Here is a 24,936-nt window from a genome sequence, read left to right as displayed (position 1 = left end):
GCAGGCACACAGGACAGACACGGAAAGCACATTGCACGTTGAATTCGTTGTTTGCGGGCAATTTCCTGACAGCCCGGCTTCTCACCAAGGCCTCACGTTAATGGATGGCCACCCAATCGCGCGGTCGCCGCTCAGCAAAAGAGCGCTCTGCACAGCAGACATCACTCGGGCGATCAGAGTGCAGGCACACAGGAGAGACACGGAAAGCACATTGCCGGCTGAATTCGTTGCATGCGGGCATTTTTCGGACAGGCTTCCTCAGCAAGGCCTCGCGTTAATGCTCACCCAATCGCGCGCTCGCCGCTCAGCTAAAGAGCGCTATGCACAGCAGACTACACTTGGGTGCTTAGTGTGTAGGCACACAGGACAGACACGGAAAGCGCATTGCAGGCTGAATTCGTCGTATGCGGGCAACTTCCTGAGAGCACGTCTTCCTCAGCAGGGCCTCACGTTAATGGCCACGCATGCCCGCGCACGCCGCTCAGCAGAAGAGCTCTCTGCAAAGCAAAGTTCACACGGGCGCATAGGGTGCAGGCACACAGGACAGACACAGAAAGGACATTGCAAGCTGAATTCGTTGTATGCGGCAATTTCCTGACAGCCCGGCTTCCCCTAGCTAGGACTCACTTTAATGGCCGCCCAAGCGTGCGCGCGCTGCTCGGCAAAAGAGAACTCTACGCAGCAGACTTCACTCTGGCGCTCAGTGTGCAGGCACACAGGACAGACACGGAAAGCACATTGCCGGCTGAATTCCTTGCATGCGAGCATTTTTCTGACAGCCAGGCTTCCTCAGCAAGGCCTCACGTTAATGGCCACCCAAGCCCGCGCACGCCGCTCAGCAAAAGAGTGCTCTGCACAGCAGACTTCACTCGAGCGCATAGGGTGCAGGCACACGACACGGACGCGGAAAGCACATTGCAAGATGAATTCTTCGTATGCAGGCAATTTCCTGAAAACACGGCTTCCTCAGCAAGGCCTCACGTTAATGGCCACGCAAGCGAGGACACGTCGCTCAGTAAAATAGCGCTCTGCACAGCAGACTTCACTCGGGCGCTTAGAGTGCAGGCACACAGGACAGACACGGAAAGCACATTGCAGGCTGAATTCCTTGCATGCGAGCATTTTCCTGAGGGCCTCGCTTCCTCAGCAAGGCCTCACGTTAATGGCCACCCAAGCGCGCACACACCGCTCAGCAAAAGAGCGCTCTGCACAGCACACTTCACTCGAGCGCTTAGACTGCAGGCACACAGGACAGACATGGGAAGCACATTGCACGTTGAATTCGTTGTTTGCGGGCAATTTCCTGACAGCCCGGCTTCTCACCAAGGCCTCACGTTAATGGATGGCCACCCAATCGCGCGGTCGCCGCTCAGCAAAAGAGCGCTCTGCACAGCAGACATCACTCGGGCGATCAGAGTGCAGGCACACAGGAGAGACACGGAAAGCACATTGCCAGCTGAATTCGTTGCATGCGGGCATTTTTCGGACAGGCTTCCTCAGCAAGGCCTCGCGTTAATGCTCACCCAATCGCGCGCTCGCCGCTCAGCTAAAGAGCGCTATGCACAGCAGACTACACTTGGGTGCTTAGTGTGTAGGCACACAGGACAGACACGGAAAGCGCATTGCAGGCTGAATTCGTCGTATGCGGGCAACTTCCTGAGAGCACGTCTTCCTCAGCAGGGCCTCACGTTAATGGCCACGCATGCCCGCGCACGCCGCTCAGCAGAAGAGCTCTCTGCAAAGCAAAGTTCACACGGGCGCATAGGGTGCAGGCACACAGGACAGACACAGAAAGGACATTGCAAGCTGAATTCGTTGTATGCGGCAATTTCCTGACAGCCCGGCTTCCCCAAGCTAGGACTCACTTTAATGGCCGCCCAAGCGTGCGCGCGCTGCTCGGCAAAAGAGAACTCTACGCAGCAGACTTCACTCTGGCGCTCAGTGTGCAGGCACACAGGACAGACACGGAAAGCACATTGCCGGCTGAATTCCTTGCATGCGAGCATTTTTCTGACAGCCAGGCTTCCTCAGCAAGGCCTCACGTTAATGGCCACCCAAGCCCGCGCACGCCGCTCAGCAAAAGAGTGCTCTGCACAGCAGACTTCACTCGAGCGCATAGGGTGCAGGCACACGACACGGACGCGGAAAGCACATTGCAAGATGAATTCTTCGTATGCAGGCAATTTCCTGACAACACGGCTTCCTCAGCAAGGCCTCACGTTAATGGCCACGCAAGCGAGGACACGTCGCTCAGTAAAATAGCGCTCTGCACAGCAGACTTCACTCGGGCGCTTGGAGTGCAGGCACACAGGACAGACACGGAAAGCACATTGCACGTTGAATTCGTTGTTTGCGGGCAATTTCCTGACAGCCCGGCTTCTCACCAACGCCTCACGTTAATGGATGGCCACCCAATCGCGCGGTCGCCGCTCAGCAAAAGAGCGCTCTGCACAGCAGACATCACTCGGGCGATCAGAGTGCAGGCACACAGGAGAGACACGGAAAGCACATTGCCAGCTGAATTCGTTGCATGCGGGCATTTTTCGGACAGGCTTCCTCAGCAAGGCCTCGCGTTAATGCTCACCCAATCGCGCGCTCGCCGCTCAGCTAAAGAGCGCTATGCACAGCAGACTACACTTGGGTGCTTAGTGTGTAGGCACACAGGACAGACACGGAAAGCGCATTGCAGGCTGAATTCGTCGTATGCGGGCAACTTCCTGAGAGCACTTCTTCCTCAGCAGGGCCTCACGTTAATGGCCACGCATGCCCGCGCACGCCGCTCAGCAGAAGAGCTCTCTGCAAAGCAAAGTTCACACGGGCGCATAGGGTGCAGGCACACAGGACAGACACAGAAAGGACATTGCAAGCTGAATTCGTTGTATGCGGCAATTTCCTGACAGCCCGGCTTCCCCAAGCTAGGACTCACTTTAATGGCCGCCCAAGCGTGCGCGCGCTGCTCGGCAAAAGAGAACTCTACGCAGCAGACTTCACTCTGGCGCTCAGTGTGCAGGCACACAGGACAGACACGGAAAGCACATTGCCGGCTGAATTCCTTGCATGCGAGCATTTTTCTGACAGCCAGGCTTCCTCAGCAAGGCCTCACGTTAATGGCCACCCAAGCCCGCGCACGCCGCTCAGCAAAAGAGTGCTCTGCACAGCAGACTTCACTCGAGCGCATAGGGTGCAGGCACACGACACGGACGCGGAAAGCACATTGCAAGATGAATTCTTCGTATGCAGGCAATTTCCTGACAACACGGCTTCCTCAGCAAGGCCTCACGTTAATGGCCACGCAAGCGAGGACACGTCGCTCAGTAAAATAGCGCTCTGCACAGCAGACTTCACTCGGGCGCTTAGAGTGCAGGCACACAGGACAGACACGGAAAGCACATAGCAGGCTGAATTCCTTGCATGCGAGCATTTTCCTGAGGGCCTCGCTTCCTCAGCAAGGCCTCACGTTAATGGCCACCCAAGCGCGCGCACACCGCTCAGCAAAAGAGCGCTCTGCACAGCACACTTCACTCGAGCGCTTAGACTGCAGGCACACAGGACAGACATGGGAAGCACATTGCAAGCTGAATTTGTTGTTTGCGGGCAATTTCCTGACAGCCAGCTTTCTGAGCAAGGCCTCACGTTATTGGCCACCAAAGCGCGCGCTCGCCACTCAGCAAAAGAGCGCTCTGCACAGCAGACATCACTCGGCCGCTTAGAGTGCAGGCCCACAGGACTGACCCCGAAAGCACATTGCAAGCTGAATTCATTGTATGCGAGCATTTTCCTGACAGCCAGGCTTCCTCAGCAAGGCCTCACGTTAATGGCCACCCAAGCCCTTGCACGCTGCCCAGCAAGTAGAGCTCTGGACAGCAGACTCCACTCGGGCGCTTAGGGGGCAGACCCACAGGACAGTCACTGAAATTACACTGCTGGCGTGTGGGGCCACGCAAGCCCGCACACGCCGCTCAGCAAAGGAGTGCTCTGCACAGCAAAGTTCAAACGGGAGCATAGGGTGTAGACACACAGGACAGACACGGAAAGCACATTGCTGTCTGAATTCGTTGTATGTGCGCAATTTCCTGACAGCCCGGCTTCCTCAAGCTAGGGCTCACGTTAATGGCCGCCCAAGCGTGCGCTTGCCACTTGGCAAAAGAGAACTCTACGCAGCAGACTTCACTCAGGCGCTCAGTGTACAGGCACACAGGACAGACACGGAAAGCACATTGCCAGCTGAATTCGTTGTTTGCGGGCAATTTCCTAACAGCCCGGCTTCTCACCGAGGCCTCACGTTAATGGCCACCCATACGCGCGCTCGCAGCTCAGCAAAAGAGCTCTCTGCACAGCAGACATCACTCTGGCGCTTAGAGTGCAGGCACACAGGACAGACACGGAAAGCTCATTTGAAAGCAGAATTCATTCTTTGCGGGCATTTCCCTGACAACCAAGGCTTCCTCAAGCATGGCCTCACGTTAATGGCCGCCCAAGGGTGTGCACGCCCCTCAGCAAAAGAGCGCATGGCACAGCAGACTTCACTCGGGCGCTTAGAGAGCAGGCACACAGGACAGACATGTAAAGCACATTGAAAGTTGAAATCATTCTTTGCGGGCATTTCCCTGACAACCAGGCTTCCTCAAGCATGGCCTCACGTAATTGGCCGCCCAAGGGCATGCACGCCGCTCAGCAAAAGAGCGCTCGGCACAGCAGACTTCACTCGGGCGCTCTGGGTGCAGGCACACAGGACAGACACGGAAAGCACATTGCAAGCTGAATTCCTTGCATGCGAGCACTTCTCTGACAGCCAGGCTTCCTCAGCAAGGCCTCACGTTAATGGCCACCCAAACGCACGCTCGCCGCTCAGCAAAAGAGCTCTCTGCACAGCAGACATCACTCGGGCGCTTAGAGTGCAGGCACACAGGACAGACATGGAAAAAACATTGCAAACTGAATTCTTCTTATGTGGGCAATTTCCTGACAGCCTGGCTTCCTCAGCAAGGCCTCACGTTAATGGCCACGCAAGACCGCACACGCCGCTCAGCAAAATAGCGCTCTGCACAGCAGACTTCACTCGGGCGCTTAGGGTGCAGGCAAACAGGACAGACACGGAAAGTACATTGCAAGCTGAATTCGTCGTGTGCGGGCAACTTGCTGAGAGCCCGGCTTCCTCAGCAAGGCCTCTCGTTAATGGCCACCCAAGCCCCCGCACGCTGCTCAGCAAATAGAGCTCTGGACAGCAGACTCCACTCGGGCGCTTAGGGGGCAGGCGCACAGGACAGTCACTGATATTACAATGCTGGCTGAATGTGTCATATGCGGGCATTTCCATGACAGCCAGGCTTCCTCAAGCAAGGCCTCATGTTAATGGCCACCCAAGCGTGCGTGCGCCGCTCGGCAAAAGAAAACTCTATGCAGCGGACTACACTCAGACACTCAATGTGCAGTCACACAGGACAGACACGGAAAGCACATTGCCACCTGAATTTGTTGCATGCGTGCATATTTGTGACCACCAGGCTTCCACAGCAAGGCCTCACGTTACTGGCGACCAACGCCCGTGAACGCCGCTCAACGAAAGAGCGCTCCTCACAGCAGACTTCACTCAAGCGCTTACGGTGTAGGCACAGAGGAAAGACACGGAAAGCACATGGCAAGCTGAATTCGTATGCATGCAATTTCCAGAGAGCCCGGCGTACGCAGCAAGGCCTCACATGAATGGCCACGCCAGCACGCGCACGTCACTCAGCAAAAGAGCGCTCTGCACAGCAGACTTCACTCGGGCGCTTGGAGTGCAGGCACACAGGACAGACACGGAAAGCACATTGCACGTTGAATTCGTTGTTTGCGGGCAATTTCCTGACAGCCCGGCTTCTCACCAAGGCCTCACGTTAATGGATGGCCACCCAATCGCGCGGTCGCCGCTCAGCAAAAGAGCGCTCTGCACAGCAGACATCACTCGGGCGATCAGAGTGCAGGCACACAGGAGAGACACGGAAAGCACATTGCCGGCTGAATTCGTTGCATGCGGGCATTTTTCGGACAGGCTTCCTCAGCAAGGCCTCGCGTTAATGCTCACCCAATCGCGCGCTCGCCGCTCAGCTAAAGAGCGCTATGCACAGCAGACTACACTTGGGTGCTTAGTGTGTAGGCACACAGGACAGACACGGAAAGCGCATTGCAGGCTGAATTCGTCGTATGCGGGCAACTTCCTGAGAGCACGTCTTCCTCAGCAGGGCCTCACGTTAATGGCCACGCATGCCCGCGCACGCCGCTCAGCAGAAGAGCTCTCTGCAAAGCAAAGTTCACACGGGCGCATAGGGTGCAGGCACACAGGACAGACACAGAAAGGACATTGCAAGCTGAATTCGTTGTATGCGGCAATTTCCTGACAGCCCGGCTTCCCCAAGCTAGGACTCACTTTAATGGCCGCCCAAGCGTGCGCGCGCTGCTCGGCAAAAGAGAACTCTACGCAGCAGACTTCACTCTGGCGCTCAGTGTGCAGGCACACAGGACAGACACGGAAAGCACATTGCCGGCTGAATTCCTTGCATGCGAGCATTTTTCTGACAGCCAGGCTTCCTCAGCAAGGCCTCACGTTAATGGCCACCCAAGCCCGCGCACGCCGCTCAGCAAAAGAGTGCTCTGCACAGCAGACTTCACTCGAGCGCATAGGGTGCAGGCACACGACACGGACGCGGAAAGCACATTGCAAGATGAATTCTTCGTATGCAGGCAATTTCCTGAAAACACGGCTTCCTCAGCAAGGCCTCACGTTAATGGCCACGCAAGCGAGGACACGTCGCTCAGTAAAATAGCGCTCTGCACAGCAGACTTCACTCGGGCGCTTAGAGTGCAGGCACACAGGACAGACACGGAAAGCACATTGCAGGCTGAATTCCTTGCATGCGAGCATTTTCCTGAGGGCCTCGCTTCCTCAGCAAGGCCTCACGTTAATGGCCACCCAAGCGCGCACACACCGCTCAGCAAAAGAGCGCTCTGCACAGCACACTTCACTCGAGCGCTTAGACTGCAGGCACACAGGACAGACATGGGAAGCACATTGCACGTTGAATTCGTTGTTTGCGGGCAATTTCCTGACAGCCCAGCTTCTCACCAAGGCCTCACGTTAATGGATGGCCACCCAATCGCGCGGTCGCCGCTCAGCAAAAGAGCGCTCTGCACAGCAGACATCACTCGGGCGATCAGAGTGCAGGCACACAGGAGAGACACGGAAAGCACATTGCCAGCTGAATTCGTTGCATGCGGGCATTTTTCGGACAGGCTTCCTCAGCAAGGCCTCGCGTTAATGCTCACCCAATCGCGCGCTCGCCGCTCAGCTAAAGAGCGCTATGCACAGCAGACTACACTTGGGTGCTTAGTGTGTAGGCACACAGGACAGACACGGAAAGCGCATTGCAGGCTGAATTCGTCGTATGCGGGCAACTTCCTGAGAGCACTTCTTCCTCAGCAGGGCCTCACGTTAATGGCCACGCATGCCCGCGCACGCCGCTCAGCAGAAGAGCTCTCTGCAAAGCAAAGTTCACACGGGCGCATAGGGTGCAGGCACACAGGACAGACACAGAAAGGACATTGCAAGCTGAATTCGTTGTATGCGGCAATTTCCTGACAGCCCGGCTTCCCCAAGCTAGGACTCACTTTAATGGCCGCCCAAGCGTGCGCGCGCTGCTCGGCAAAAGAGAACTCTACGCAGCAGACTTCACTCTGGCGCTCAGTGTGCAGGCACACAGGACAGACACGGAAAGCACATTGCCGGCTGAATTCCTTGCATGCGAGCATTTTTCTGACAGCCAGGCTTCCTCAGCAAGGCCTCACGTTAATGGCCACCCAAGCCCGCGCACGCCGCTCAGCAAAAGAGTGCTCTGCACAGCAGACTTCACTCGAGCGCATAGGGTGCAGGCACACGACACGGACGCGGAAAGCACATTGCAAGATGAATTCTTCGTATGCAGGCAATTTCCTGACAACACGGCTTCCTCAGCAAGGCCTCACGTTAATGGCCACGCAAGCGAGGACACGTCGCTCAGTAAAATAGCGCTCTGCACAGCAGACTTCACTCGGGCGCTTAGAGTGCAGGCACACAGGACAGACACGGAAAGCACATTGCAGGCTGAATTCCTTGCATGCGAGCATTTTTCTGACAACCAGGCTTCCTCAGCAAGGCCTCACGTTAATGGCCACCCAAGCCCACGCACGCCGCTCAGCAAAAGAGCGCTCTGCACAGCAGACTTCACTTGGGCGCTTGGAGTGCAGGCACACAGGACAGACACGGAAAGCACATTGCCGGCTGAATTCGTTGCATGCGGGCATTTTTCGGACAGGCTTCCTCAGCAAGGCCTCGCGTTAATGCTCACCCAATCGCGCGCTCGCCGCTCAGCTAAAGAGCGCTATGCACAGCAGACTACACTTGGGTGCTTAGTGTGTAGGCACACAGGACAGACACGGAAAGCGCATTGCAGGCTGAATTCGTCGTATGCGGGCAACTTCCTGAGAGCACGTCTTCCTCAGCAGGGCCTCACGTTAATGGCCACGCATGCCCGCGCACGCCGCTCAGCAGAAGAGCTCTCTGCAAAGCAAAGTTCACACGGGCGCATAGGGTGCAGGCACACAGGACAGACACAGAAAGGACATTGCAAGCTGAATTCGTTGTATGCGGCAATTTCCTGACAGCCCGGCTTCCCCAAGCTAGGACTCACTTTAATGGCCGCCCAAGCGTGCGCGCGCTGCTCGGCAAAAGAGAACTCTACGCAGCAGACTTCACTCTGGCGCTCAGTGTGCAGGCACACAGGACAGACACGGAAAGCACATTGCCGGCTGAATTCCTTGCATGCGAGCATTTTTCTGACAGCCAGGCTTCCTCAGCAAGGCCTCACGTTAATGGCCACCCAAGCCCGTGCACGCCGCTCAGCAAAAGAGTGCTCTGCACAGCAGACTTCACTCGAGCGCATAGGGTGCAGGCACACGACACGGACGCGGAAAGCACATTGCAAGATGAATTCTTCGTATGCAGGCAATTTCCTGAAAACACGGCTTCCTCAGCAAGGCCTCACGTTAATGGCCACGCAAGCGAGGACACGTCGCTCAGTAAAATAGCGCTCTGCACAGCAGACTTCACTCGGGCGCTTAGAGTGCAGGCACACAGGACAGACACGGAAAGCACATTGCAGGCTGAATTCCTTGCATGCGAGCATTTTCCTGAGGGCCGCGCTTCCTCAGCAAGGCCTCACGTTAATGGCCACCCAAGCGCGCACACACCGCTCAGCAAAAGAGCGCTCTGCACAGCACACTTCACTCGAGCGCTTAGACTGCAGGCACACAGGAGAGACACGGAAAGCACATTGCCAGCTGAATTCGTTGCATGCGGGCATTTTTCGGACAGGCTTCCTCAGCAAGGCCTCGCGTTAATGCTCACCCAATCGCGCGCTCGCCGCTCAGCTAAAGAGCGCTATGCACAGCAGACTACACTTGGGTGCTTAGTGTGTAGGCACACAGGACAGACACGGAAAGCGCATTGCAGGCTGAATTCGTCGTATGCGGGCAACTTCCTGAGAGCACGTCTTCCTCAGCAGGGCCTCACGTTAATGGCCACGCATGCCCGCGCACGCCGCTCAGCAGAAGAGCTCTCTGCAAAGCAAAGTTCACACGGGCGCATAGGGTGCAGGCACACAGGACAGACACAGAAAGGACATTGCAAGCTGAATTCGTTGTATGCGGCAATTTCCTGACAGCCCGGCTTCCCCAAGCTAGGACTCACTTTAATGGCCGCCCAAGCGTGCGCGCGCTGCTCGGCAAAAGAGAACTCTACGCAGCAGACTTCACTCTGGCGCTCAGTGTGCAGGCACACAGGACAGACACGGAAAGCACATTGCCGGCTGAATTCCTTGCATGCGAGCATTTTTCTGACAGCCAGGCTTCCTCAGCAAGGCCTCACGTTAATGGCCACCCAAGCCCGCGCACGCCGCTCAGCAAAAGAGTGCTCTGCACAGCAGACTTCACTCGAGCGCATAGGGTGCAGGCACACGACACGGACGCGGAAAGCACATTGCAAGATGAATTCTTCGTATGCAGGCAATTTCCTGACAACACGGCTTCCTCAGCAAGGCCTCACGTTAATGGCCACGCAAGCGAGGACACGTCGCTCAGTAAAATAGCGCTCTGCACAGCAGACTTCACTCGGGCGCTTAGAGTGCAGGCACACAGGACAGACACGGAAAGCACATAGCAGGCTGAATTCCTTGCATGCGAGCATTTTCCTGAGGGCCTCGCTTCCTCAGCAAGGCCTCACGTTAATGGCCACCCAAGCGCGCGCACACCGCTCAGCAAAAGAGCGCTCTGCACAGCACACTTCACTCGAGCGCTTAGACTGCAGGCACACAGGACAGACATGGGAAGCACATTGCAAGCTGAATTTGTTGTTTGCGGGCAATTTCCTGACAGCCAGCTTTCTGAGCAAGGCCTCACGTTATTGGCCACCAAAGCGCGCGCTCGCCACTCAGCAAAAGAGCGCTCTGCACAGCAGACATCACTCGGCCGCTTAGAGTGCAGGCACACAGGACTGACCCCGAAAGCACATTGCAAGCTGAATTCATTGTATGCGAGCATTTTCCTGACAGCCAGGCTTCCTCAGCAAGGCCTCACGTTAATGGCCACCCAAGCCCTTGCACGCTGCCCAGCAAGTAGAGCTCTGGACAGCAGACTCCACTCGGGCGCTTAGGGGGCAGACCCACAGGACAGTCACTGAAATTACACTGCTGGCGTGTGGGGCCACGCAAGCCCGCACACGCCGCTCAGCAAAGGAGTGCTCTGCACAGCAAAGTTCAAACGGGAGCATAGGGTGTAGACACACAGGACAGACACGGAAAGCACATTGCTGTCTGAATTCGTTGTATGTGCGCAATTTCCTGACAGCCCGGCTTCCTCAAGCTAGGGCTCACGTTAATGGCCGCCCAAGCGTGCGCTTGCCACTTGGCAAAAGAGAACTCTACGCAGCAGACTTCACTCAGGCGCTCAGTGTACAGGCACACAGGACAGACACGGAAAGCACATTGCCAGCTGAATTCGTTGTTTGCGGGCAATTTCCTAACAGCCCGGCTTCTCACCGAGGCCTCACGTTAATGGCCACCCATACGCGCGCTCGCAGCTCAGCAAAAGAGCTCTCTGCACAGCAGACATCACTCTGGCGCTTAGAGTGCAGGCACACAGGACAGACACGGAAAGCTCATTTGAAAGCAGAATTCATTCTTTGCGGGCATTTCCCTGACAACCAAGGCTTCCTCAAGCATGGCCTCACGTTAATGGCCGCCCAAGGGTGTGCACGCCCCTCAGCAAAAGAGCGCATGGCACAGCAGACTTCACTCGGGCGCTTAGAGAGCAGGCACACAGGACAGACATGTAAAGCACATTGAAAGTTGAAATCATTCTTTGCGGGCATTTCCCTGACAACCAGGCTTCCTCAAGCATGGCCTCACGTAATTGGCCGCCCAAGGGCATGCACGCCGCTCAGCAAAAGAGCGCTCGGCACAGCAGACTTCACTCGGGCGCTCTGGGTGCAGGCACACAGGACAGACACGGAAAGCACATTGCAAGCTGAATTCCTTGCATGCGAGCACTTCTCTGACAGCCAGGCTTCCTCAGCAAGGCCTCACGTTAATGGCCACCCAAACGCACGCTCGCCGCTCAGCAAAAGAGCTCTCTGCACAGCAGACATCACTCGGGCGCTTAGAGTGCAGGCACACAGGACAGACATGGAAAAAACATTGCAAACTGAATTCTTCTTATGTGGGCAATTTCCTGACAGCCTGGCTTCCTCAGCAAGGCCTCACGTTAATGGCCACGCAAGACCGCACACGCCGCTCAGCAAAATAGCGCTCTGCACAGCAGACTTCACTCGGGCGCTTAGGGTGCAGGCAAACAGGACAGACACGGAAAGTACATTGCAAGCTGAATTCGTCGTGTGCGGGCAACTTGCTGAGAGCCCGGCTTCCTCAGCAAGGCCTCTCGTTAATGGCCACCCAAGCCCCCGCACGCTGCTCAGCAAATAGAGCTCTGGACAGCAGACTCCACTCGGGCGCTTAGGGGGCAGGCGCACAGGACAGTCACTGATATTACAATGCTGGCTGAATGTGTCATATGCGGGCATTTCCATGACAGCCAGGCTTCCTCAAGCAAGGCCTCATGTTAATGGCCACCCAAGCGTGCGTGCGCCGCTCGGCAAAAGAAAACTCTATGCAGCGGACTACACTCAGACACTCAATGTGCAGTCACACAGGACAGACACGGAAAGCACATTGCCACCTGAATTTGTTGCATGCGTGCATATTTGTGACCACCAGGCTTCCACAGCAAGGCCTCACGTTACTGGCGACCAACGCCCGTGAACGCCGCTCAACGAAAGAGCGCTCCTCACAGCAGACTTCACTCAAGCGCTTACGGTGTAGGCACAGAGGAAAGACACGGAAAGCACATGGCAAGCTGAATTCGTATGCATGCAATTTCCAGAGAGCCCGGCGTACGCAGCAAGGCCTCACATGAATGGCCACGCCAGCACGCGCACGTCACTCAGCAAAAGAGCGCTCTGCACAGCAGACTTCACTCGGGCGCTTGGAGTGCAGGCACACAGGACAGACACGGAAAGCACATTGCACGTTGAATTCGTTGTTTGCGGGCAATTTCCTGACAGCCCGGCTTCTCACCAAGGCCTCACGTTAATGGATGGCCACCCAATCGCGCGGTCGCCGCTCAGCAAAAGAGCGCTCTGCACAGCAGACATCACTCGGGCGATCAGAGTGCAGGCACACAGGAGAGACACGGAAAGCACATTGCCGGCTGAATTCGTTGCATGCGGGCATTTTTCGGACAGGCTTCCTCAGCAAGGCCTCGCGTTAATGCTCACCCAATCGCGCGCTCGCCGCTCAGCTAAAGAGCGCTATGCACAGCAGACTACACTTGGGTGCTTAGTGTGTAGGCACACAGGACAGACACGGAAAGCGCATTGCAGGCTGAATTCGTCGTATGCGGGCAACTTCCTGAGAGCACGTCTTCCTCAGCAGGGCCTCACGTTAATGGCCACGCATGCCCGCGCACGCCGCTCAGCAGAAGAGCTCTCTGCAAAGCAAAGTTCACACGGGCGCATAGGGTGCAGGCACACAGGACAGACACAGAAAGGACATTGCAAGCTGAATTCGTTGTATGCGGCAATTTCCTGACAGCCCGGCTTCCCCTAGCTAGGACTCACTTTAATGGCCGCCCAAGCGTGCGCGCGCTGCTCGGCAAAAGAGAACTCTACGCAGCAGACTTCACTCTGGCGCTCAGTGTGCAGGCACACAGGACAGACACGGAAAGCACATTGCCGGCTGAATTCCTTGCATGCGAGCATTTTTCTGACAGCCAGGCTTCCTCAGCAAGGCCTCACGTTAATGGCCACCCAAGCCCGCGCACGCCGCTCAGCAAAGGAGTGCTCTGCACAGCAGACTTCACTCGAGCGCATAGGGTGCAGGCACACGACACGGACGCGGAAAGCACATTGCAAGATGAATTCTTCGTATGCAGGCAATTTCCTGAAAACACGGCTTCCTCAGCAAGGCCTCACGTTAATGGCCACGCAAGCGAGGACACGTCGCTCAGTAAAATAGCGCTCTGCACAGCAGACTTCACTCGGGCGCTTAGAGTGCAGGCACACAGGACAGACACGGAAAGCACATTGCAGGCTGAATTCCTTGCATGCGAGCATTTTCCTGAGGGCCTCGCTTCCTCAGCAAGGCCTCACGTTAATGGCCACCCAAGCGCGCACACACCGCTCAGCAAAAGAGCGCTCTGGCACAGCACACTTCACTCGAGCGCTTAGACTGCAGGCACACAGGACAGACATGGGAAGCACATTGCACGTTGAATTCGTTGTTTGCGGGCAATTTCCTGACAGCCCAGCTTCTCACCAAGGCCTCACGTTAATGGATGGCCACCCAATCGCGCGGTCGCCGCTCAGCAAAAGAGCGCTCTGCACAGCAGACATCACTCGGGCGATCAGAGTGCAGGCACACAGGAGAGACACGGAAAGCACATTGCCAGCTGAATTCGTTGCATGCGGGCATTTTTCGGACAGGCTTCCTCAGCAAGGCCTCGCGTTAATGCTCACCCAATCGCGCGCTCGCCGCTCAGCTAAAGAGCGCTATGCACAGCAGACTACACTTGGGTGCTTAGTGTGTAGGCACACAGGACAGACACGGAAAGCGCATTGCAGGCTGAATTCGTCGTATGCGGGCAACTTCCTGAGAGCACTTCTTCCTCAGCAGGGCCTCACGTTAATGGCCACGCATGCCCGCGCACGCCGCTCAGCAGAAGAGCTCTCTGCAAAGCAAAGTTCACACGGGCGCATAGGGTGCAGGCACACAGGACAGACACAGAAAGGACATTGCAAGCTGAATTCGTTGTATGCGGCAATTTCCTGACAGCCCGGCTTCCCCTAGCTAGGACTCACTTTAATGGCCGCCCAAGCGTGCGCGCGCTGCTCGGCAAAAGAGAACTCTACGCAGCAGACTTCACTCTGGCGCTCAGTGTGCAGGCACACAGGACAGACACGGAAAGCACATTGCCGGCTGAATTCCTTGCATGCGAGCATTTTTCTGACAGCCAGGCTTCCTCAGCAAGGCCTCACGTTAATGGCCACCCAAGCCCATGCACGCCGCTCAGCAAAGGAGTGCTCTGCACAGCAGACTTCACTCGAGCGCATAGGGTGCAGGCACACGACACGGACGCGGAAAGCACATTGCAAGATGAATTCTTCGTATGCAGGCAATTTCCTGAAAACACGGCTTCCTCAGCAAGGCCTCACGTTAATGGCCACGCAAGCGAGGACACGTCGCTCAGTAAAATAGCGCTCTGCACAGCAGACTTCACTCGGGCGCTTAGAGTGCAGGCACACAGGACAGACACGGAAAGCACATTGCAGGCTGAATTCCTTGCATGCGAGCATTTTCCTGAGGGCCGCGCTTCCTCAGCAAGGCCTCACGTTAATGGCCACCCAAGCGCGCACACACCGCTCAGCAAAAGAGCGCTCTGCACAGCACACTTCACTCGGACGCTTAGACTGCCACCCAAGCGCGCACACACCGCTCAGCAAAAGAGCGCTCTGCACAGCACACTTCACTCGAGCGATCAGAGTGCAGGCACACAGGAGAGACACGGAAAGCACATTGCCAGCTGAATTCGTTGCATGCGGGCATTTTTCGGACAGGCTTCCTCAGCAAGGCCTCGCGTTAATGCTCACCCAATCGCGCGCTCGCCGCTCAGCTAAAGAGCGCTATGCACAGCAGACTACACTTGGGTGCTTAGTGTGTAGGCACACAGGACAGACACGGAAAGCGCATTGCAGGCTGAATTCGTCTTATGCGGGCAACTTCCTGAGAGCACGTCTTCCTCAGCAGGGCCTCACGTTAATGGCCTCGCATGCCCGCGCACGCCGCTCAGCAGAAGAGCTCTCTGCAAAGCAAAGTTCACACGGGCGCATAGGGTGCAGGCACACAGGACAGACACAGAAAGGACATTGCAAGCTGAATTCGTTGTATGCGGCAATTTCCTGACAGCCCGGCTTCCCCAAGCTAGGACTCACTTTAATGGCCGCCAAAGCGTGCGCGCGCTGCTTGGCAAAAGAGAACTCTACGCAGCAGACTTCACTCTGGCGCTCAGTGTGCAGGCACACAGGACAGACACGGAAAGCACATTGCCGGCTGAATTCCTTGCATGCGAGCATTTTTCTGACAGCCAGGCTTCCTCAGCAAGGCCTCACGTTAATGGCCACCCAAGCCCGCGCACGCCGCTCAGCAAAAGAGTGCTCTGCACAGCAGACTTCACTCGAGCGCATAGGGTGCAGGCACACGACACGGACGCGGAAAGCACATTGCAAGATGAATTCTTCGTATGCAGGCAATTTCCTGACAACACGGCTTCCTCAGCAAGGCCTCACGTTAATGGCCACGCAAGCGAGGACACGTCGCTCAGTAAAATAGCGCTCTGCACAGCAGATTTCACTCGGGCGCTTAGAGTGCAGGCACACAGGACAGACACGGAAAGCACATAGCAGGCTGAATTCCTTGCATGCGAGCATTTTCCTGAGGGCCTCGCTTCCTCAGCAAGGCCTCACGTTAATGGCCACCCAAGCGCGCGCACACCGCTCAGCAAAAGAGCGCTCTGCACAGCACACTTCACTCGAGCGCTTAGACTGCAGGCACACAGGACAGACATGGGAAGCACATTGCAAGCTGAATTTGTTGTTTGCGGGCAATTTCCTGACAGCCAGCTTTCTGAGCAAGGCCTCACGTTATTGGCCACCAAAGCGCGCGCTCGCCACTCAGCAAAAGAGCGCTCTGCACAGCAGACATCACTCGGCCGCTTAGAGTGCAGGCCCACAGGACTGACCCCGAAAGCACATTGCAAGCTGAATTCATTGTATGCGAGCATTTTCCTGACAGCCAGGCTTCCTCAGCAAGGCCTCACGTTAATGGCCACCCAAGCCCTTGCACGCTGCCCAGCAAGTAGAGCTCTGGACAGCAGACTCCACTCGGGCGCTTAGGGGGCAGACCCACAGGACAGTCACTGAAATTACACTGCTGGCGTGTGGGGCCACGCAAGCCCGCACACGCCGCTCAGCAAAGGAGTGCTCTGCACAGCAAAGTTCAAACGGGAGCATAGGGTGTAGACACACAGGACAGACACGGAAAGCACATTGCTGTCTGAATTCGTTGTATGTGCGCAATTTCCTGACAGCCCGGCTTCCTCAAGCTAGGGCTCACGTTAATGGCCGCCCAAGCGTGCGCTTGCCACTTGGCAAAAGAGAACTCTACGCAGCAGACTTCACTCAGGCGCTCAGTGTACAGGCACACAGGACAGACACGGAAAGCACATTGCCAGCTGAATTCGTTGTTTGCGGGCAATTTCCTAACAGCCCGGCTTCTCACCGAGGCCTCACGTTAATGGCCACCCATACGCGCGCTCGCAGCTCAGCAAAAGAGCTCTCTGCACAGCAGACATCACTCTGGCGCTTAGAGTGCAGGCACACAGGACAGACACGGAAAGCTCATTTGAAAGCAGAATTCATTCTTTGCGGGCATTTCCCTGACAACCAAGGCTTCCTCAAGCATGGCCTCACGTTAATGGCCGCCCAAGGGTGTGCACGCCCCTCAGCAAAAGAGCGTATGGCACAGCAGACTTCACTCGGGCGCTTAGAGAGCAGGCACACAGGACAGACATGTAAAGCACATTGAAAGTTGAAATCATTCTTTGCGGGCATTTCCCTGACAACCAGGCTTCCTCAAGCATGGCCTCACGTAATTGGCCGCCCAAGGGCATGCACGCCGCTCAGCAAAAGAGCGCTCGGCACAGCAGACTTCACTCGGGCGCTCTGGGTGCAGGCACACAGGACAGACACGGAAAGCACATTGCAAGCTGAATTCCTTGCATGCGAGCACTTCTCTGACAGCCAGGCTTCCTCAGCAAGGCCTCACGTTAATGGCCACCCAAACGCACGCTCGCCGCTCAGCAAAAGAGCTCTCTGCACAGCAGACATCACTCGGGCGCTTAGAGTGCAGGCACACAGGACAGACATGGAAAAAACATTGCAAACTGAATTCTTCTTATGTGGGCAATTTCCTGACAGCCTGGCTTCCTCAGCAAGGCCTCACGTTAATGGCCACGCAAGACCGCACACGCCGCTCAGCAAAATAGCGCTCTGCACAGCAGACTTCACTCGGGCGCTTAGGGTGCAGGCAAACAGGACAGACACGGAAAGTACATTGCAAGCTGAATTCGTCGTGTGCGGGCAACTTGCTGAGAGCCCGGCTTCCTCAGCAAGGCCTCTCGTTAATGGCCACCCAAGCCCCCGCACGCTGCTCAGCAAATAGAGCTCTGGACAGCAGACTCCACTCGGGCGCTTAGGGGGCAGGCGCACAGGACAGTCACTGATATTACAATGCTGGCTGAATGTGTCATATGCGGGCATTTCCATGACAGCCAGGCTTCCTCAAGCAAGGCCTCATGTTAATGGCCACCCAAGCGTGCGTGCGCCGCTCGGCAAAAGAAAACTCTATGCAGCGGACTACACTCAGACACTCAATGTGCAGTCACACAGGACAGACACGGAAAGCACATTGCCACCTGAATTTGTTGCATGCGTGCATATTTGTGACCACCAGGCTTCCACAGCAAGGCCTCACGTTACTGGCGACCAACGCCCGTGAACGCCGCTCAACGAAAGAGCGCTCCTCACAGCAGACTTCACTCAAGCGCTTACGGTGTAGGCACAGAGGAAAGACACGGAAAGCACATGGCAAGCTGAATTCGTATGCATGCAATTTCCAGAGAGCCCGGCGTACGCAGCAAGGCCTCACATGAATGGCCACGCCAGCACGCGCACGTCACTCAGCAAAAGAGCGCTCTGCACAGCAGACTTCACTCGGGCGCTTGGAGTGCAGGCACACAGGACAGACACGGAAAGCACATTGCACGTTGAATTCGTTGTTTGCGGGCAATTTCCTGACAGCCCGGCTTCTCACCAAGGCCTCACGTTAATGGATGGCCACCCAATCGCGCGGTCGCCGCTCAGCAAAAGAGCGCTCTGCACAGCAGACATCACTCGGGCGATCAGAGTGCAGGCACACAGGAGAGACACGGAAAGCACATTGCCGGCTGAATTCGTTGCATGCGGGCATTTTTCGGACAGGCTTCCTCAGCAAGGCCTCGCGTTAATGCTCACCCAATCGCGCGCTCGCCGCTCAGCTAAAGAGCGCTATGCACAGCAGACTACACTTGGGTGCTTAGTGTGTAGGCACACAGGACAGACACGGAAAGCGCATTGCAGGCTGAATTCGTCGTATGCGGGCAACTTCCTGAGAGCACGTCTTCCTCAGCAGGGCCTCACGTTAATGGCCACGCATGCCCGCGCACGCCGCTCAGCAGAAGAGCTCTCTGCAAAGCAAAGTTCACACGGGCGCATAGGGTGCAGGCACACAGGACAGACACAGAAAGGACATTGCAAGCTGAATTCGTTGTATGCGGCAATTTCCTGACAGCCCGGCTTCCCCTAGCTAGGACTCACTTTAATGGCCGCCCAAGCGTGCGCGCGCTGCTCGGCAAAAGAGAACTCTACGCAGCAGACTTCACTCTGGCGCTCAGTGTGCAGGCACACAGGACAGACACGGAAAGCACATTGCCGGCTGAATTCCTTGCATGCGAGCATTTTTCTGACAGCCAGGCTTCCTCAGCAAGGCCTCACGTTAATGGCCACCCAAGCCCGCGCACGCCGCTCAGCAAAGGAGTGCTCTGCACAGCAGACTTCACTCGAGCGCATAGGGTGCAGGCACACGACACGGACGCGGAAAGCACATTGCAAGATGAATTCTTCGTATGCAGGCAATTTCCTGAAAACACGGCTTCCTCAGCAAGGCCTCACGTTAATGGCCACGCAAGCGAGGACACGTCGCTCAGTAAAATAGCGCTTTGCACAGCAGACTTCACTCGGGCGCTTGGAGTGCAGGCACACAGGACAGACACGGAAAGCACATTGCACGTTGAATTCGTTGTTTGCGGGCAATTTCCTGACAGCCCGGCTTCTCACCAAGGCCTCACGTTAATGGATGGCCACCCAATCGCGCGGTCGCCGCTCAGCAAAAGAGCGCTCTGCACAGCAGACATCACTCGGGCGATCAGAGTGCAGGCACACAGGAGAGACACGGAAAGCACATTGCCGGCTGAAGTCGTTGCATGCGGGCATTTTTCGGACAGGCTTCCTCAGCAAGGCCTCGCGTTAATGCTCACCCAATCGCGCGCTCGCCGCTCAGCTAAAGAGCGCTATGCACAGCAGACTACACTTGGGTGCTTAGTGTGTAGGCACACAGGACAGACAAGGAAAGCGCATTGCAGGCTGAATTCGTCGTATGCGGGCAACTTCCTGAGAACACTTCTTCCTCAGCAGGGCCTCACGTTAATGGCCACGCATGCCCGCGCACGCCGCTCAGCAGAAGAGCTCTCTGCAAAGCAAAGTTCACACGGGCGCATAGGGTGCAGGCACACAGGACAGACACAGAAAGGACATTGCAAGCTGAATTCGTTGTATGCGGCAATTTCCTGACAGCCCGGCTTCCCCAAGCTAGGACTCACTTTAATGGCCGCCCAAGCGTGCGCGCGCTGCTCGGCAAAAGAGAACTCTACGCAGCAGACTTCACTCTGGCGCTCAGTGTGCAGGCACACAGGACAGACACGGAAAGCACATTGCCGGCTGAATTCCTTGCATGCGAGCATTTTTCTGACAGCCAGGCTTCCTCAGCAAGGCCTCACGTTAATGGCCACCCAAGCCCGCGCACGCCGCTCAGCAAAAGAGTGCTCTGCACAGCAGACTTCACTCGAGCGCATAGGGTGCAGGCACACGACATGGACGCGGAAAGCACATTGCAAGATGAATTCTTCGTATGCAGGCAATTTCCTGAAAACACGGCTTCCTCAGCATGGCCTCACGTTAATGGCCACGCAAGCGAGGACACGTCGCTCAGTAAAATAGCGCTCTGCACAGCAGACTTCACTCGGGCTCTTAGAGTGCAGGCACACAGGACAGACACGGAAAGCACATTGCACGTTGAATTCGTTGTTTGCGGGCAATTTCCTGACAGCCCGGCTTCTCACCAAGGCCTCACGTTAATGGCCACCCAAGCGCGCACACACCGCTCAGCAAAAGAGCGCTCTGCACAGCACACTTCACTCGAGCGCTTAGACTGCAGGCACACAGGAGAGACACGGAAAGCACATTGCCAGCTGAATTCGTTGCATGCGGGCATTTTTCGGACAGGCTTCCTCAGCAAGGCCTCGCGTTAATGCTCACCCAATCACGCGCTCGCCGCTCAGCTAAAGAGCGCTATGCACAGCAGACTACACTTGGTTGCTTAGTGTGTAGGCACACAGGACAGACACGGAAAGCGCATTGCAGGCTGAATTCGTCGTATGCGGGCAACTTCCTGAGAGCACGTCTTCCTCAGCAGGGCCTCACGTTAATGGCCACGCATGCCCGCGCACGCCGCTCAGCAGAAGAGCTCTCTGCAAAGCAAAGTTCACACGGGCGCATAGGGTGCAGGCACACAGGACAGACACAGAAAGGACATTGCAAGCTGAATTCGTTGTATGCGGCAATTTCCTGACAGCCCGGCTTCCCCAAGCTAGGACTCACTTTAATGGCCGCCCAAGCGTGCGCGCGCTGCTCGGCAGAAGAGAACTCTACGCAGCAGACTTCACTCTGGCGCTCAGTGTGCAGGCACACAGGACAGACACGGAAAGCACATTGCCAGCTGAATTCCTTGCATGCGAGCATTTTTCTGACAGCCAGGCTTCCTCAGCAAGGCCTCACGTTAATGGCCACCCAAGCCCGCGCACGCCGCTCAGCAAAAGAGTGCTCTGCACAGCAGACTTCACTCGAGCGCATAGGGTGCAGGCACACGACACGGACGCGGAAAGCACATTGCAAGATGAATTCTTCGTATGCAGGCAATTTCCTGACAACACGGCTTCCTCAGCAAGGCCTCACGTTAATGGCCACGCAAGCGAGGACACGTCGCTCAGTAAAATAGCGCTCTGCACAGCAGACTTCACTCGGGCGCTTAGATTGCAGGCACACAGGACAGACACGGAAAGCACATAGCAGGCTGAATTCCTTGCATGCGAGCATTTTCCTGAGGGCCTCGCTTCCTCAGCAAGGCCTCACGTTAATGGCCACCCAAGCGCGCGCACACCGCTCAGCAAAAGAGCGCTCTGCACAGCACACTTCACTCGAGCGCTTAGACTGCAGGCACACAGGACAGACATGGGAAGCACATTGCAAGCTGAATTTGTTGTTTGCGGGCAATTTCCTGACAGCCAGCTTTCTGAGCAAGGCCTCACGTTATTGGCCACCAAAGCGCGCGCTCGCCACTCAGCAAAAGAGCGCTCTGCACAGCAGACATCACTCGGCCGCTTAGAGTGCAGGCCCACAGGACTGACCCCGAAAGCACATTGCAAGCTGAATTCATTGTATGCGAGCATTTTCCTGACAGCCAGGCTTCCTCAGCAAGGCCTCACGTTAATGGCCACCCAAGCCCTTGCACGCTGCCCAGCAAGTAGAGCTCTGGACAGCAGACTCCACTCGGGCGCTTAGGGGGCAGACCCACAGGACAGTCACTGAAATTACACTGCTGGCGTGTGGGGCCACGCAAGCCCGCACACGCCGCTCAGCAAAGGAGTGCTCTGCACAGCAAAGTTCAAACGGGAGCATAGGGTGTAGACACACAGGACAGACACGGAAAGCACATTGCTGTCTGAATTCGTTGTATGTGCGCAATTTCCTGACAGCCCGGCTTCCTCAAGCTAGGGCTCACGTTAATGGCCGCCCAAGCGTGCGCTTGCCACTTGGCAAAAGAGAACTCTACGCAGCAGACTTCACTCAGGCGCTCAGTGTACAGGCACACAGGACAGACACGGAAAGCACATTGCCAGCTGAATTCGTTGTTTGCGGGCAATTTCCTAACAGCCCGGCTTCTCACCGAGGCCTCACGTTAATGGCCACCCATACGCGCGCTCGCAGCTCAGCAAAAGAGCTCTCTGCACAGCAGACATCACTCTGGCGCTTAGAGTGCAGGCACACAGGACAGACACGGAAAGCTCATTTGAAAGCAGAATTCATTCTTTGCGGGCATTTCCCTGACAACCAAGGCTTCCTCAAGCATGGCCTCACGTTAATGGCCGCCCAAGGGTGTGCACGCCCCTCAGCAAAAGAGCGCATGGCACAGCAGACTTCACTCGGGCGCTTAGAGAGCAGGCACACAGGACAGACATGTAAAGCACATTGAAAGTTGAAATCATTCTTTGCGGGCATTTCCCTGACAACCAGGCTTCCTCAAGCATGGCCTCACGTAATTGGCCGCCCAAGGGCATGCACGCCGCTCAGCAAAAGAGCGCTCGGCACAGCAGACTTCACTCGGGCGCTCTGGGTGCAGGCACACAGGACAGACACGGAAAGCACATTGCAAGCTGAATTCCTTGCATGCGAGCACTTCTCTGACAGCCAGGCTTCCTCAGCAAGGCCTCACGTTAATGGCCACCCAAACGCACGCTCGCCGCTCAGCAAAAGAGCTCTCTGCACAGCAGACATCACTCGGGCGCTTAGAGTGCAGGCACACAGGACAGACATGGAAAAAACATTGCAAACTGAATTCTTCTTATGTGGGCAATTTCCTGACAGCCTGGCTTCCTCAGCAAGGCCTCACGTTAATGGCCACGCAAGACCGCACACGCCGCTCAGCAAAATAGCGCTCTGCACAGCAGACTTCACTCGGGCGCTTAGGGTGCAGGCAAACAGGACAGACACGGAAAGTACATTGCAAGCTGAATTCGTCGTGTGCGGGCAACTTGCTGAGAGCCCGGCTTCCTCAGCAAGGCCTCTCGTTAATGGCCACCCAAGCCCCCGCACGCTGCTCAGCAAATAGAGCTCTGGACAGCAGACTCCACTCGGGCGCTTAGGGGGCAGGCGCACAGGACAGTCACTGATATTACAATGCTGGCTGAATGTGTCATATGCGGGCATTTCCATGACAGCCAGGCTTCCTCAAGCAAGGCCTCATGTTAATGGCCACCCAAGCGTGCGTGCGCCGCTCGGCAAAAGAAAACTCTATGCAGCGGACTACACTCAGACACTCAATGTGCAGTCACACAGGACAGACACGGAAAGCACATTGCCACCTGAATTTGTTGCATGCGTGCATATTTGTGACCACCAGGCTTCCACAGCAAGGCCTCACGTTACTGGCGACCAACGCCCGTGAACGCCGCTCAACGAAAGAGCGCTCCTCACAGCAGACTTCACTCAAGCGCTTACGGTGTAGGCACAGAGGAAAGACACGGAAAGCACATGGCAAGCTGAATTCGTATGCATGCAATTTCCAGAGAGCCCGGCGTACGCAGCAAGGCCTCACATGAATGGCCACGCCAGCACGCGCACGTCACTCAGCAAAAGAGCGCTCTGCACAGCAGACTTCACTCGGGCGCTTGGAGTGCAGGCACACAGGACAGACACGGAAAGCACATTGCACGTTGAATTCGTTGTTTGCGGGCAATTTCCTGACAGCCCGGCTTCTCACCAAGGCCTCACGTTAATGGATGGCCACCCAATCGCGCGGTCGCCGCTCAGCAAAAGAGCGCTCTGCACAGCAGACATCACTCGGGCGATCAGAGTGCAGGCACACAGGAGAGACACGGAAAGCACATTGCCGGCTGAATTCGTTGCATGCGGGCATTTTTCGGACAGGCTTCCTCAGCAAGGCCTCGCGTTAATGCTCACCCAATCGCGCGCTCGCCGCTCAGCTAAAGAGCGCTATGCACAGCAGACTACACTTGGGTGCTTAGTGTGTAGGCACACAGGACGGACACGGAAAGCGCATTGCAGGCTGAATTCGTCGTATGCGGGCAACTTCCTGAGAGCACGTCTTCCTCAGCAGGGCCTCACGTTAATGGCCACGCATGCCCGCGCACGCCGCTCAGCAGAAGAGCTCTCTGCAAAGCAAAGTTCACACGGGCGCATAGGGTGCAGGCACACAGGACAGACACAGAAAGGACATTGCAAGCTGAATTCGTTGTATGCGGCAATTTCCTGACAGCCCGGCTTCCCCAAGCTAGGACTCACTTTAATGGCCGCCCAAGCGTGCGCGCGCTGCTCGGCAAAAGAGAACTCTACGCAGCAGACTTCACTCTGGCGCTCAGTGTGCAGGCACACAGGACAGACACGGAAAGCACATTGCCGGCTGAATTCCTTGCATGCGAGCATTTTTCTGACAGCCAGGCTTCCTCAGCAAGGCCTCACGTTAATGGCCACCCAAGCCCGCGCACGCCGCTCAGCAAAGGAGTGCTCTGCACAGCAGACTTCACTCGAGC

The sequence above is a fragment of the Manis javanica genome, chromosome 13, assembly GCF_040802235.1.
Source record: "Manis javanica isolate MJ-LG chromosome 13, MJ_LKY, whole genome shotgun sequence".
NCBI classification, from domain to species: Eukaryota; Metazoa; Chordata; class Mammalia; order Pholidota; family Manidae; genus Manis; species Manis javanica.
The sequence above is the reverse complement of the archived record's forward strand: the minus strand, read 5'-3'. Positions refer to the sequence as shown.